Here is a 15,320-nt window from a genome sequence, read left to right as displayed (position 1 = left end):
ATTTCATCTCGATAGAAGAAATAAATGCAACCATTAGACAACTAGCGAAAGGAAAATAGCCAGGAGGAGATGGACTCACCGCAGAACTCTTGTCAAAAATTCCTAGGTGAGTTATCGCCGATCCTTGAATTACTATATAATAACATCTTATTAAAGAAAGATACAATGACAAAAAACAACGAGGGAGGGAATAATTACGTTAATCTACAAAGGGAAGGGGAGATAGGGAAGACTTTAAAAACTGGAGGCCCATCTCCATCCTGACTATAGACTGCACAATTCTAAGCAGGGTCTTAGCGAATAGAGTGAAAAGAGTGCTAGGGAAAATAATAAACATAAATCAGACTTGTTGGGGGGTGGGCAGAGATATTCAAAATAACATTCTGAATATAAGGACAATAATAGATTATATAAACGAAACAGCTCAGAAAGGTGCTATGGTACTTTTCGGCCAGGAAAAGGCGTTTGACAAATTAGAACATAACTACATATAAAAAAGAGTTCTTGGAAAATTTGGTTTTGGATAAAATTTCCAAAGCTGGACCAAAATCCTGCATAAAAAATAACTTCAATAGTACAGGTGAATAGGGCGACCACGAATGAATTGAAATACAAAGATCGGTGAGGCAACGTAATAGCGATTGAAATTTTAAGTCACATGATAAGAAACAACAAAGAAATTGAAGGGATAAAAATTCCCAACCTACAACAGGAAATTAAAACGCTCCAGCATGCAGACGATTGACCAACTTTATAAGATCCTTTAAACATCCAGAGATAGAATTCGAAAAATTTGGCAAATCTTCTGGTTCAAACATAAATCACGATAAAACAGAGATCCTAAACATAGGCAACTGGTGGGTAAACCACCCGGGACTACCGCCATATCTAGTAAAAAACAGAGTTAAAGCACCAGGAGTATATTTTGGTAAAACTGATGAAACAGAATACTACAAGAATATGACGGAAAAAAGAAGTGAAAATATATATCTGGACACAAATGCCACTGTGCACAATGGAACGGGCACAAGTGGCCGAAACGTACTTCTACTCCAACAGAAATTGCATTTTTAAATCGATATATATGGATAACAAGGAGCTAAACAAAGTAGATAATGACAAAATAATTTTTATCTGGGGTTTCATAACACATTATATAATAAAAGAAACTTTGCATAGAATAAACCGGAGAGGGGGTCTAGAGCTATCGAGCCCACTACTCCTAAAATGCGCAAACATACTAAATAGATTTAAAACTTTAAACGTAAAACCACAGACACCATGGGAAGCCCTATACATTCACTGGTTTTGGGTTCTCCCTAAGAAATAGACTATATATATATATATATATATATATATATATATATATATATATATATATATATATATATAAACTAGAGGTACCAAGAAAGTTCAAAAGTATTAAGGATATTTTAATAAAATACCGGGACAAAGAAAGGCTTATGGAGTAGGCCAAAGGAAGAAACGCACAACTGGATAAGAGAAGAAATTACAAAAATTATTAGATGTAAAGTCGAACAAGAGAACTGGGGAGTTAACTGGCTAAGAGTATGGGGGCATTGGACACAGATCAAATCCTTCGAACTACAAAGCTTAATATTTAAGTATCTTCGTAATGCATGGCTCACTGGAGATGTGGCTCTAAGGAGACACATGATAAAAACCATACCAATGTGCCCGTTATGCAAAAGGGCAAGCTTTACAAAAGACCACATGACTACCCAGTGCAAAAATAGAAAGAACGAAAGACTACAACTAATTAGGGAAATATGCAGAAGAGAAAGGTACCGCAGGGGCAATATACTCTTTATGGACGGAGATTTTGATCAAAATACATTATTCAAGGTCATAGATTACATTATAGAAACAACGATGGCATACTGATAGGTAATGAATTAAATTTGTAACGGCATGACGTCACGTTGTGGGGAGATGGGAGGGTAGGCTTCGGTTTACCACTCATTAGGGGTGAGCTACCGCCAGTACGCGGGCTGGAGCCTCTCACTCATCTCTACGCCCCACATAAACCATAATTACAACTCTCTAAAATAGCAATGCATTGGGTTGGGGATGGGAGGGAAGGCTTCGGTTTACCACCCTTAGGGGTGAGCCACAATGAGTGCTCGGGCTGGACCCCTCACTCATCTTTCCACCTAATGAGAACTAATAAAACGTAACTTTTGACCCTCCGGTACCTACATAATCTAGTAAGAGCTAACATTATAGGGAATACTAACCCTAAAATTACCTTTGGTTAACAAACATAACTAGACTATCAGGATAACTTTTTAGATTAAAAATGCTAATATAACATTATCTATAAAAGAAAAAAGAAGAAAGGAAGAAGAAGAAAAAAGATTTTTTTCTTCTTTTTTTCTCCGTAATAGTTAGAAGGGACACGGGGAACCTTCATGTGGGTAAAATAAGATGCACATACGTCGCAGGGCTACGTCACAAGGCACTACGCGACGTGAACAGGTTTGCGAAAGAGTGCCACAAAAACCCAAATGCAGCAAATAGACATACAGAACAAAAACATGGAAACTAACAAAATGAGTTACCCAAACTAACTTAGGAACTAACCCTACACCAAAAACCCTTCTGGAACCTTTATTAACTGTTAAGGACAAATAATTAAAAGAGAAGGCCTAAACTCAGATAAAGGAAACACAAAGGAATAAATAAAGCGTGGCTCCTTACCATACTCGGGCACAGCCTATCTCGTAAAAATTCTAAATTAATACTTCAAAATAAAAATGTATAATAATTTGTTGGACCTAAAAATGTCCAAATACTTTATATGATAGGCCATCTGTGATATATTTTGATCAAGTTGCCGTTCCTACATACAGACTTCATTGCACACACCCAATATAGCAACGATACACATAGCATACACTAGTACTAATATTAGTACCCTTACTCGTACCTCGTGGACAGGGTACTAACATGAGCATATACGTGTTAATGGAGCAAGTCGGGTGTGAATCACACCCGGCGCTCTTTTAGCCTCCTAATAACACTTTAAACATATTCCTTGCTTATAATCCAATAAATAGAGTAGTCCTCTTATTTAATACCGGAAGTATCGAAAATCATTGTTGAAATAGTTGTAAAATCTCGTTTACTTTTTTCAGCCTATATTTTCGTTTAGATCGTCCGCCATGTTATTTCAAATAATGATTACTTCCGTTCTCAGCCTCGTTTCTTTGTGTGCCATATAAGGACATTAACGCCTTATTTGGAAATGTAAACAAATCGTAGTAAAAATTTGGCGCCGTTTGGGTCAGAAATTCTGCGCATTAAAAGTAAATACGGTTTATCGGCAACTTTGAACTTCCACCAAGAAGCGATTATTCGCACTTGATTGATAATAATATAGCGTAGAATATCCAAAATATGTTCTGGCAAGCCTTACGTAGAAAAGGGGTCACGGCGAGAGTCTCGCGTTATCTGTCATGGCGGACAGGATAAGGTTAGAGTAACCATGCCAATTTATTTTATCGTGTAAGGGCTTAATAAATTTAAAATAAGCCAAACTTCTTTACTTATGTAGTTGATTTCTACACTGTTCGTTTTTCTAACTTTAGTGATGATATTTTTTGCTCCATTACATGATATGGGATCAGTTCGTAGCCTCAACCACAACAAATCAAGTTGAGGCTACGACATCGTAGCTAAGCATACACGAGACATAGGTTATCTCTGGCAAAGATCACCTTACAAACAAGGGAAGGAACTCTGAGATGTTGGATTAAACCCACTATCGGATGAACAACCCTTTAGAAAATACTAGGGAATTTAAAAATACCCCATCAAAATTTAGTCTGTTACTAAAATTTTAATCGAAACTCTTTTTATAAAAAATACAAACATACACACTTTTCGGGGAAACACAAACACATAACAACACTTTATTTCTTGGGCTAAATGGGGAGGGGGCATCTGACTGGTGCCCACCAAAAAAAAAAAGAAGCAATAACTTTTGTGAATTTCTTTGTGGGTGGGGGCACCAGACAGCCCCCCACCTTTACATAAAAAATAAAGGGTGTTTTATATGTTATTGTTTCCGCCAAAGGTGTGTTTGTTTGTTTCCTTTAAAAAAGAATTTGGATCAGAACTTTACTTAGAGTCACATTTTTTATTGGGGTATTTTTCCCTAGTGTATTCCCAAGAGTCGTTTATCCGATATAGGCTTCAATTACCTAGTCGAATTCCCTTCCCTTTTGTTTTATAGTGACCTTTGCCAATGGTCCAGTGTATGCTATGTGTATATTTGCTATATTGTATGTAAGCTATAGATATACGTGTTATGACAGCAGCTGTATCAAAGTTCAAATTACACTCAGGTGTACTGACTTTCGTTTTTCTTTTCTTTAAAAAGAAAGGCTGGTGGGTATTTAGTTGGGACTTTCCATATTGTACTTTGTTTTAGAATTTCTCAATTTTGATTGACCACAGTTGAAACGAGAATAGGTTCAACGTGCTAATGATTGTTATTATGCAATGAAATTACGACTCTCAATAAAATTAGTGTATATGTCCACGGTACAACATGCCAGCTACCAAGCCATTGTTAACACAGTTATTCTGTGTGAACAAACATTACAAGGCACATACCCGTAATCCGGATAATTAAATACTCGATCCCTTATTGGCAAAGAGTAAATCCGAAACGCTCAAACACCAGCGCACCTGAGGTAAGAGAGAAAACGTCTAACTTCATTTATGATTGGATAAAAATAAATTCAAAATAATTTATAAAATCTGTTGGCGCTTTTTATTTCTTTTTTTCTGTTTCTAACATTTAAAGTTCTAATATTGGACTTAGGGAGCAGTTCAGTGCCAAATTTTAATTTTCTCAATCAACGTGAGAAATAAGAACCAATCATCTTGCAGGAAAGTTTAACTCGAGAACCCGACTAACTATAGTATAGTCAGATGCGCCCGCCATTTTGCTTAAATAACCTGCAACTATTCCCAAAGAAGTCAGATGAAGACGCTATAATACGCTGAAAGTATACAGGACTTTAAACAAATCTGTGAAAAGGAGACATAAAGGTACGCAGCTATGATAGCATCTCGATATATTACTGTTTCTGCAGTCAATAATTCAGTGACTTGGAACACGCTCAAAAACTGACAAAGACGCGGTAGCAGGGCGAATCATTGAACGAAGATCCTGGTAAGAGTTTCCCTCGAGATTATACGTGATCTCAGGAAGTTTTTTTAATTGAAGGTATACTATTTGAAATTTTGAACAACTGAAGTGTAGGACTGCCTCTACATTATGCCTACAGTGTGACACCAGCTCATCAGAATGAGTGACTAGTGTGTATTGCCGGTTACACATGCGCACTCAAGACGGTCTGATGAACCTCGTGGTTCTAGTTTGCGTCAGGGCGGCGTACGGAAAAAGTGCGTTTAGCATTTCTGTTAAAATCTCAGATCAAACACACTTAGCAACCAATATATTCGAAACGTGAATGCATCTTATGAAGAATTCATTTTAAGACAATGTATATTTACCGAGTGAAAGCCTTCGTAAATGTTCCTTTCAAAATTAAGTCCTTGACTATAGTCGGACTCCACATCCCCGTTTGTTTGTACCCCCCCCCACCCTACCGATTTCAAAAACGAGAACGTTTAATGTGATAAAAAGTGCACAGAACTAAAGTCAATTAAATCATTGATTTATAATTTCTAACCTGACTGACCAGAATGGCACTAATGCTGGTATCCCTTGCACAGGTGCTCGACGCGAGCTTGATGTTAAGAAAAAAAAAAACAATCGTCTAAAGGAAAAAAATCATACATAGTGACAAAAATACTTTAGATTACCCCCCAATGACCCATTAGGACATAGGACCGCAGAAAAGTCAATGATGGCTTGATGGACAGAAAAATATCTCTGAAGTAAAACAAGCCATATAGTATGGTCATTTGCCTTCGAATGTCATGGGTGGAGCGAAGTATTTGGAAGTAACGTACCTTCTCTCTTATATATTATGATAGAGAGGGTCCTATGTCAGAACGGGTCATCGGGGTAATTTAAAGTATTTTTGTCACTCTGTATGATTTTTTTCCTTTAGATTATTGTTTTTTTTCTTCTTAACATCAAACTCGTGTCGAGCACCTGTGATCCCCTGCACCATTTCATGCTTAACAGACTTTCCATACTAACACGGTGTCACATTGCGTACACTATAGGCTAGTTTATTTCCATCAGACACCATAATGATGTAGTTCATCCTGTTTGCCAACTGCTGAATAATTGCGTGAATTACATAATGTTGAGAGTTTGGAATTATATCCCTCTGCATACATGGACATAGAAATTAAACCGCATGTTAAATCCACATGAAAAGCAAATTTGTAGTTATTATTTTCCTTTGCTTGATTCGACATTGTAAATATCGGAAGCAGACGACTTATGTATGTACATCTGTAGTTGTGATACACCCATTTGCTGAAAATGGACTTGTCCAGAAACTGGAAATGGATCCAAGCATGTCCATCTATTATACCGAAAACTTCCGTTAAGCATGAAACGCGCATAAGATGAGGGTGTTAGGGCCACTCTGCTCAGAGTCAGGTTAGAAACTATAAATCACTGATTTAATTGACTAAGTTCCTTGCACTTTTTATCACATTAAAGGTTTCCATTAATTACATCAGTGGGGGGGGGTTTACAAACAAATGGGTTTGTATTATCAGACTATAGTCAGTTTCCTCTGACCCTTGTCACCCCATTTTTGATATTGGGACATTTATGTTGGGGTGTAGGGTCAGAGTCTATTCCCACACTAAAAGTTGGAATTCGCCGGCACCATTTGGTGTCATTAGCCGCTTACTAGCCAGCCCAGCAAACTTAAACAACCTTTCATCGAGATACACCTGCGTGAAATTGATAGGAATATGATTTATTTTTGCAAAACTCGTGAGCATAGCATTCGTCAAGTGTTTAATCCACTGACAGATGAGACGAAAGTATGTCACTGCTGAAAGTTGACCTGGATCTGGCCATTTGCATCCCGAGTCACTTGACTAAATGTCAATGACATCGGAGGTCATACAGTCACGTGAGCGTACAACCATTTATAGTGTTGCTGTAGGGAAGCAATCAAACATATAAATGTAGTAAGTGGCTACACCATGCCGACACTGATGTCAGCAAATTCCAACTTTTCGATAGGGAATGGACTCTGACCCAACACTCCAACATTAATGTCCAAAGATCAAAAATGGGGTGGCAAGGGTCAGAGGAAACTCTACTAGTCCTTGACAAGTGTCATTAAAAGCAAGAAACAAGTAAAAACAGTAAATTTTGTATGATACATGATGAGTAGAAGACCTCAATCAGCAGTGTAGAAAATGTAAACGTGCCCAAGTATATGAATACAAGTGTATACCCCCTCCCCATTTCCCAGTGAATATATGACAGTATACTCACAGACCATCCCGTTTGTTTGCAACCTCCACCACCATGGATTTTAAGAACAAAAAGGATAAAGAATATATAAATGCACAAAACTTGATCAATTCATTCATCAGTTTATAATTTCTAACCTGATTGTTTACAGGGTGTCCCTAACAGTTTCAACTTGTTGCCTGTTTCAGACCAAGTGGAATCACAATTTAATTCACAGCAGTGACTGCAGTTTATAGTGATGTCAAGGACTTGGGCATAATGTTGCAGACATAGCTTGATGTCAAACCCTTTCACATTATCCTCTGAATGCTGAGCTCCTAGCGAGGCAGCTTTTGGTACCATTTTTATGTCTTTGGTATGACTTATAAAGAGGGGTTGAACCCGTTACATCCCACAGCCGAGACGGATGCTTTAACCACTCTGCCAATGGCATAGTCGAGACTGTGCTGTCTTTCATAATCTTATTAATTCCATTAATTTGAGTGTTACAGCTTTTTGAATTCAAGAGAAACTTCTTGTTTTGTGTTTAATTTGTTTTATGAAAATATTATAACTAGACTTTAAAAATAAGCAGACACTGCACGCTGTTTTTCTAGTGTCTACAACAGTCCAGTTCAGTAAAATCTGTTGTCTTTATCCAGTATTTGCAATATCGAGTTTTAATATTATTTGAGACTCTCAACAACACCAACATCAGATCTGTTGCTTGAAAAGATGATCACCCATGCAAATATGGTGACTAAAACATCAACAAGTAGACAGTATTCAGGACCTCTTGGTGACAATCAGGTTAGAAAAAATTGATGACTGAAATGACCAAGTTTTGTGCATTTTTTAATCCGTCATACCTTTTGTTTTTAAAATTGGTAGAGCGTACAACCAAGCGAGAGGATGTGCAAATATGATGCCTAACTTGCACTGTTTTACATCATATCCCTCGTATATTCTGTGCAATTTTCTTTGTTTACACATTCAGCCACTTATTTGTGTCACGGTAAATGAGATATTCTAAAAACAAATTCCCCACACACCATTTAAATACCCTAGTGACCATGTAATGACAATTTTTACTCTGAATATCCTCCTTTCTTCACGTCTAGTGCCAGAGAAAGCCATTTGCCTGGAACCCAGGACAAGCTTACATTTAGCTTGAGTTGAGTTAACATTAAAAATGTACTCGCCTGATTAGCCCCATAATTTTTTTTCTGAAAGCACGAATGTCAAAAACATCTACCCATTATGTGATGTTTTTATCATTGGAGTTTTAAGTAATTGCAGGATCTGGTCATCGTGTCTACCCTATCTTAAGGCCCAAACACACTACTTTTTTTTTTATCGCATATGGCCAACAAAGCTGGTTATGGCTTTTTCTGCTTTTCACTTACACACCAGTAACTTTCCATTTAAAGGTCTCCGGATATAATATGGGCTGGATTTAGAAAAAAGCAAACAATTAGTTCCAAACCTCCCACACTACACTTTTTCCACACCTCTAAATAAGTAGACAATACACGAAATGATGGAGGAGCTTCACGTGAACAGTGCTATTAAATAATTAGCTAGGTCCTTAACCCTTTACCTCGTAGAGTATATGGCTTTATTAAAGTTATTAAGCATTCATAGTAGTGATTCTAATCGTGCAAACTCGAGAAAGTACTGAACGACATCTGCGACATACATTTTTGAAAGCGGAGAATAGGACCCACCTTCTTTAAATGGAGTAAAACAAGAGCTTGAACAGGGATCACATGATATGACATAATGCTCATATACATCAAAGAATGTAGTATCTAATAGGGTTTGTGGCGCTACAAAACCCAGCTGGAAATGGTTGATGTTTAAGGCACTTCCATGAGAATGGTGTAGAGGCATCAAATTGTGCTTACATGTGAATTAGGTAGGGTCGCCCAAAGGTGTTTACATGAGTATGGAGTAGAGGCGTCCAAAAGCGCTTACATGAAGTAAAAGGTTACATTGTATGTGGTGGAAAAAAGGTACGGAATGTCTCATTTATGGTGACGTAACACGCCAAAGATACAAGAAAATGAACACAGAATAAGGGAGGATTTCTTGTTGATTTTGGAGAAGGGTACTCGGTGTTTTTAATGGTTTTTACTATTATTGACAGACGCCAGGTATGCCTTCCCTTGTGATTTGACAGAAGTCTTAAGAATATGACCCGTAAAATACAGACGTGCGTAATAAAAGCAAATAATTACCAGAACATGATCATTGAGGTAAAATCCTGTTATGGTCTTTTCTGGGTTTAATGTTTGATTTAGTTCAGCTGTTGAGGGAATCTGAATAACTTTAAAGGAGTAATGCTGATGCTTTAGCCCTTTACCTCATAGAAGATATGGCTTTGTAGGCAATTGATATCGTGTACCAATGTAACATAGTGCAATGTGCTGTAAATAAAACACCTGATGCCTACTTGCACCTAGGCTTGCCTGTTAAATGTTAAAGCAGTGTAGTATATATAATGTTGAACATCAGTTTTAATTATTTTATATTTTTGGTACACATCTATTGTGTATAGAAAGATTTAAGAGTAAAATCCAATCTTGATACATGTAGTTGTATAATTATTTTCCCTAGAAGAATTGTGTGCTTGAAATCTTTACAGAACTCATTCACTATCAAGCCAAACGAATTGATGTGACCAACCATAGCTGCCATTTCTCAACTTCAAAATCTGCTCTTTTCTATGTCTAAATCCTAAATCATAAGAATTTATAAGTTACAAAAACTATATGTTGCTTACATCAACATCAGAGCCTTTACTGTAATTATTTCATGCTACATGTCGGTGACATGATGCCCCATTGCAAGATATCATTAAAAACTGCCACACTGAAGACATCGTAGCAATATGACTGAAAAATTGTTAAGCTACGTTAAAAATTCAGATCACACACAACTTTATTATTTATTGAAGCTTTGTAGTCATGATTCTAATTGCCCAAACTCCAGAAAGTACTAAACAAAATCTGCAGCCTCCATTCTGGAGTGGAAAATCTGACCCAGTTACTTTAAATAGCAGATTAGGTCTTAAGTAGCAACCATGTGATAACTATGTATTTGTCATTTTGCATCAGAGAATGTAGTATTGAATAGGGGGTTGGGCATGAAGGTGTCGCTACAAAAACCAGCTCAAAATGGCTGATGTTTACAGCAGGCGACCAAACACACTAACATGAGAATGATGTAGAGGTGCCCAGACTCGCTTCCATGTGATTCAGGTAGAGGCATCCAAAGGTGCTTACACAAGATAAGGGTTGAACCACATTTTTTTAATGCAAAACATCTGCATAATCAAGCTTTTGCTTATATAATTTTAAAAAATGTGAATAAAGCGAAACATGTTCGTGACAAAAAGGGGAAAACAATCCGTGTTAAAAGTACAGAAAACCTAGTATTCAGATTCTTTGGGGTGGGGGGGACAGAAACAGTTATATTTATTGGATGTGTAGATTTGAGTATGTCTCATGGTGGGAGTTATGACTGCTATAGTCATGTGAAATTTTTAAAAAATGTAAGAATTATGTTCAGTTTAGAGATGGCCGTTGAGGTCCATATGGTTTGGAACTGCATTTGTGAAACTGGTGGAAGCAATTAAGGTCTGTGCACTTTTCAGATGTTTTAGTTGAACATTATGTATACCGTTCCATCATCAGTCTCTGATATAACTTTTGAACTTTTAAATGCAGATTTTCTAACCTTACAGTAGCAATATATGGTGTTTTGTTATACCTTACTGGAAACTGGTCTAGCTTAAAGAAAGTGCTTTTGATGCACGCTTGTTAAAAGCAAACATCGCTCTTAGCAGCCAGATTATTTGACTCTTCAAAATGAACACATTATTTGTAAATATAATGATCAGTTGACTTTACTCATGATGAATATGAAAAGAATAAAATCAGAAATAACAAACGGTTCTGAACCCCTTGAGCTGTGCTTAGTGTGCCTAACTCGAATATAGGTTCAACCTTCATTTGGGCTGCCATGATGTATCATAGAGCATGCTAGTTAACTCCATTTGCATCTACACTAAATAACCTTCATATGTTGCTGTGCCAATGAAACATGAAGCCAAATCGTCCAAAAGAAATGCTTGGGTAAACATTGCATTCTATAAATTGGAAATGGCAAGTCAATGTTTTTGTAAGGGGGATGGAAGTTTGTACCATGTGGATGTAGGTGGGTAAATTATCTGGCACATGTGGGATGCCCCAAACCATCATTCATGATATATTTAATTCACACCACAGGACTGGAAAGCCTGTCTCAAAATTTTCATAAAATGAATTGCCCAGACCTCTAGTGTACAGAATGCATGTTAGACCTCGACTTTAATACCGTGCAACTGTATGCCAGCACTAATGGGAAGAATTAATTAATGAATTGAAAAGTCCAGGGGTTTGCATTACATATTCTTTAGTGGTTGCATCTGTATCAGTAGCACAACTGAAATGAGCTAACAAGAATTACTTATTTACTAATTAATAGTTTGCAAAAAGTTCTAGTTGTGTTTTATCATTGAACCTTCAATGTGACCTGCAATCACAAATGTTATCCCTCTGTCTTCTACACAAGATCAATGCATTGATTAAATGGTTTGTGTCTAGACATCATTTATGAACACCCTAATTTATAATCTGTACTTTATTTTGTTTAATTATTTACACTTAGTGTTATGGTCCTGTTTTGTCTTTCTGCCATAATATTTGTACTTTAGGCCAGTGAAACTTACCAGAAAAATTACAAAAACTTGGGTTGACAAATTTAACTAAATGGCATTTCTAAATAAAACCAGCTGAAAACACTTGAAGAATTTGTGTAATGCGAAATATAAATGTAGGAAGAATAAAATATCAATGAACGTTTGTTGGGGGGGGGGGGATTGCAGAAACTTAGAATGGTTCATGAAGACTTCAAGGCTGTACATAATAGATAACTATACTTGGGGTTAGGGCCAACATTTAAAAAATCCTTCTAGGACACCTGATTGTTTATTAAAAAACATGCCAAAACCCGATTTGAAATGTTTAAAATTAAAACATCTTATTTGCAACATACTTTTCTTTAATCACTATGTCACTTCTATATTTAGACCATTTCTGTTTTTTTCCAAGTGGGTTTCTTGGTTTGCCTTCTAACAGACCTGATTTAAACACGACCCAGAGTTTTGTTCTCTGGCATCAGAGTTTTATTCCTCAGTCTGCTTCTTATCCTAGTTATTTGGGTGCTTTAAATTTGGCTCTCAAAGGTGAATTGATTATTTGCACATGAAGTAGTGTTCCTACTATGTTTAATTGTAAGAAATGATGCAGGTTGTAAAAATAAAGTATCGTTTTAATATAATGCTTGGTAAGAGAGACCTGAAAAGTCATTTGCAATGGTGTTTCCTATAACCCTCAGTTTTTCCACCCCAAATGAACTTGAAAGATAATGTATTCAGTTCCTTTCTATATGGGGTGGAGGACTTGGTAGAGCTGTAAAAGATGAGCAGATTTGGGCAAGGTCAATGATTTTATAAAAGTAATTTTCCCAGTAAGGGATTAATTTCTTCTGCTCCAAAAGCCAGGTTGTTGACTAATTAAGTTCTAGAATATCCTCCAAATTCAAAGAGAACTTGGTTCCCGGTAATCTGAAATTGGACATTTACCAGTTAATACCAATAACTTTTAATTTAGAAACATTGCAGTACAGACCTGATACCAAGACAAAGTCATGCATGGTTGTCTTCAGTAAGAAAGGTGAAGTGGCTAATAAATAGAAAAGCATCTTCATCATTGTGCCCTAAATTTTGAACTCCATTGCATTAAAAATAATGCTTTTAATATTTTAATATTTATGTTCTTTAAAGTTTTGTTGCAAGAAATTAAATTCCTATTATAAATAAACAGTGGAGCTAAAGATCCTCCATGTTGACATCCTCTCTCCAAATTAAAAGTTGGGGATGAATGTCCATTATTGAAGATGCAGCTTTTTGGTTTGCCCCAAAAAACTGAACCACTGACAAGGAATACTCAGAAGTTTAAAGATTTCATAGCATTTTCCAAAAAGTCCCCTTTAACAGTGTCATAAACCTCTTCCATCAGTAGGAGAAGACCAGATTCATTTTTTTCTTGAGCTATTGCATCAAGACATAAAATGTTTTTAAATGAATCTCCCTTTCATAAAACCATTTTGGCTGTATTTAGTTATTCAGGAGAGGACTTACTTGATCCAAGTAGCAATGGATGCAGAAGGAATCTTAATCTGTCTTAAGTGGTGAGATTGATTTCCAATTTTTGTGAACTGTCTGTCTTTATCTTATTTTAGAATGCAAATGATTCACTGACATTGAAATGCCGGAAAATGCTGCATATAATATGTAGCATTTAGTGACCTAAAGAGAAAACTTCTTTGATCTGTACAAAAGTATTTGTAGAATTCAACAGTAAATCCATCTGAGCTAGGGCTTGTTTCATTTGTCATATTTTTCATTACTATACCAAATTCCTCGAACATCAGGTTTTTTATCATGGTTTCAAAAAAGCTTTTATGAATCAGCATTGTTCTTGTTTTTGCTTTTGTATAGTTTTTCATTAAAAATTGTTGATTTTATATTTTTGATCAGTTTATCTTGTTCCATTGTCCATGAGTAACTTTTATTTTGTTTAATTTTTCTTTGAAGGTTAAGGAAAGTTTTTTCATCGGACTCATATAACCTTTGTTTTGATCTTAAAATTGCACCTTCCACCTCATTTATTCTAAATCTGCATGTTTTTGTTCAGTTCTTTCATAATAGTCAGTTATTATTTTGATTCACGAAAGTTAGTAAGGTATATATTTCAGCATCAATTTGATGTAATCATTGTAAGGATTTTGAAAAACTTTAATCATTGCAAGTTAATTTCACCTAAGGGGGTTGTCGTCACAATAGCATTGTTCTACTTTGTTTTTCTTTTCCTTTTTTTTTACCAGTTGAATATATTCATTTTGCTTTAATAGCTCAGAAGTGAATTTCCAGAATCCATGACATCTGGGGCAGTGTGGATATAAATAATTTTAGTATTGTTGCTGAATGATCCGCTTTATAGTCAGGAATAATTGATTGGTCAAAACAATTTGAACACATCTTAAGAGATTAAAATGTAGTCCAGTCTACTGTTTCACATGGTTTGGCTGTCATGAGGCAAATATTCGACTCGGGATTGACTGCATGGATCCAGCAAGTCTAGTTGATTCTTGATGTCCTGGACTGCTGCATAGACCATGGAGTGTTTATCATGCAAGATATTATGTGTCAAGGTCCATGTACTGAGCTAACATGCTGTTTCCAGAAATGCATGTTATACACAGTTCCTTTGACAAAAGGTTCCTTTCCATAAGTCTCAGTGATGGTAAATGTCAGCCTAAAATTTAACATAAATGTCAGAAATGGGAAATGTAAGCATACAGTTTAACATAAATATCAAAGATGAGCAATGTTAGCCTAATATTGAAGATTATTGTCTTTGTATGCATAAGGACAAGTACATTGGTAAGTTGAATAGTCCTGCTGAATCTTCTTGACTGTTCCTTACTACAAAACTCCTGATACCTATCAGATCAAGTTGGAATTGAACTTTTGAAATAATGAAAGCTACTGGTCTTACAAGAGATTTGCTAGCCTCAGCCCTACATATGACAGCTAAATTCTAGCCCTGGAAACTTCATAGTTGAATATATCAGGCTGATCACAAAGACTTTGTGCACACAAAACATGAATTAAAAACTATATAAAATATATTACTATTTGAGTTCCGGTATTTAAAAAAAAGGAATAAAAAGTTAAAATATTATTTATATTATAGTTGGTACTTAAAAAAGTAATTTT

General features: G+C 36.0%; 1 protein-coding gene across 3 annotated transcripts in view; it reads left to right on the top strand.

Annotated features, from left to right (window-relative positions):
* The first annotated feature begins 4,953 nt into the window (after positions 1-4,953).
* Positions 4,954-15,320, top strand: part of LOC149782695 (uncharacterized) — a 65,723-nt gene continuing 55,356 nt past the window's right edge. For 2 of the 3 annotated variants that reach the window (XM_089934187.1, XM_089934189.1), the window contains exon 1: positions 4,954-5,206. The gene's annotated coding sequence lies outside the window, so the exon portion shown is untranslated. The remainder of the gene's footprint in view (positions 5,207-15,320) is intronic. The other variant, XM_089934188.1, reaches the window with a different exon arrangement.

This window comes from Sinohyriopsis cumingii, chromosome 15 (genome assembly GCF_028554795.1).
Source record: "Sinohyriopsis cumingii isolate HCF-2022 chromosome 15, ASM2855479v2, whole genome shotgun sequence".
Classification (NCBI taxonomy): domain Eukaryota; kingdom Metazoa; phylum Mollusca; class Bivalvia; order Unionida; family Unionidae; genus Sinohyriopsis; species Sinohyriopsis cumingii.
This window is presented reverse-complemented; position numbering and strand designations above follow the sequence as displayed.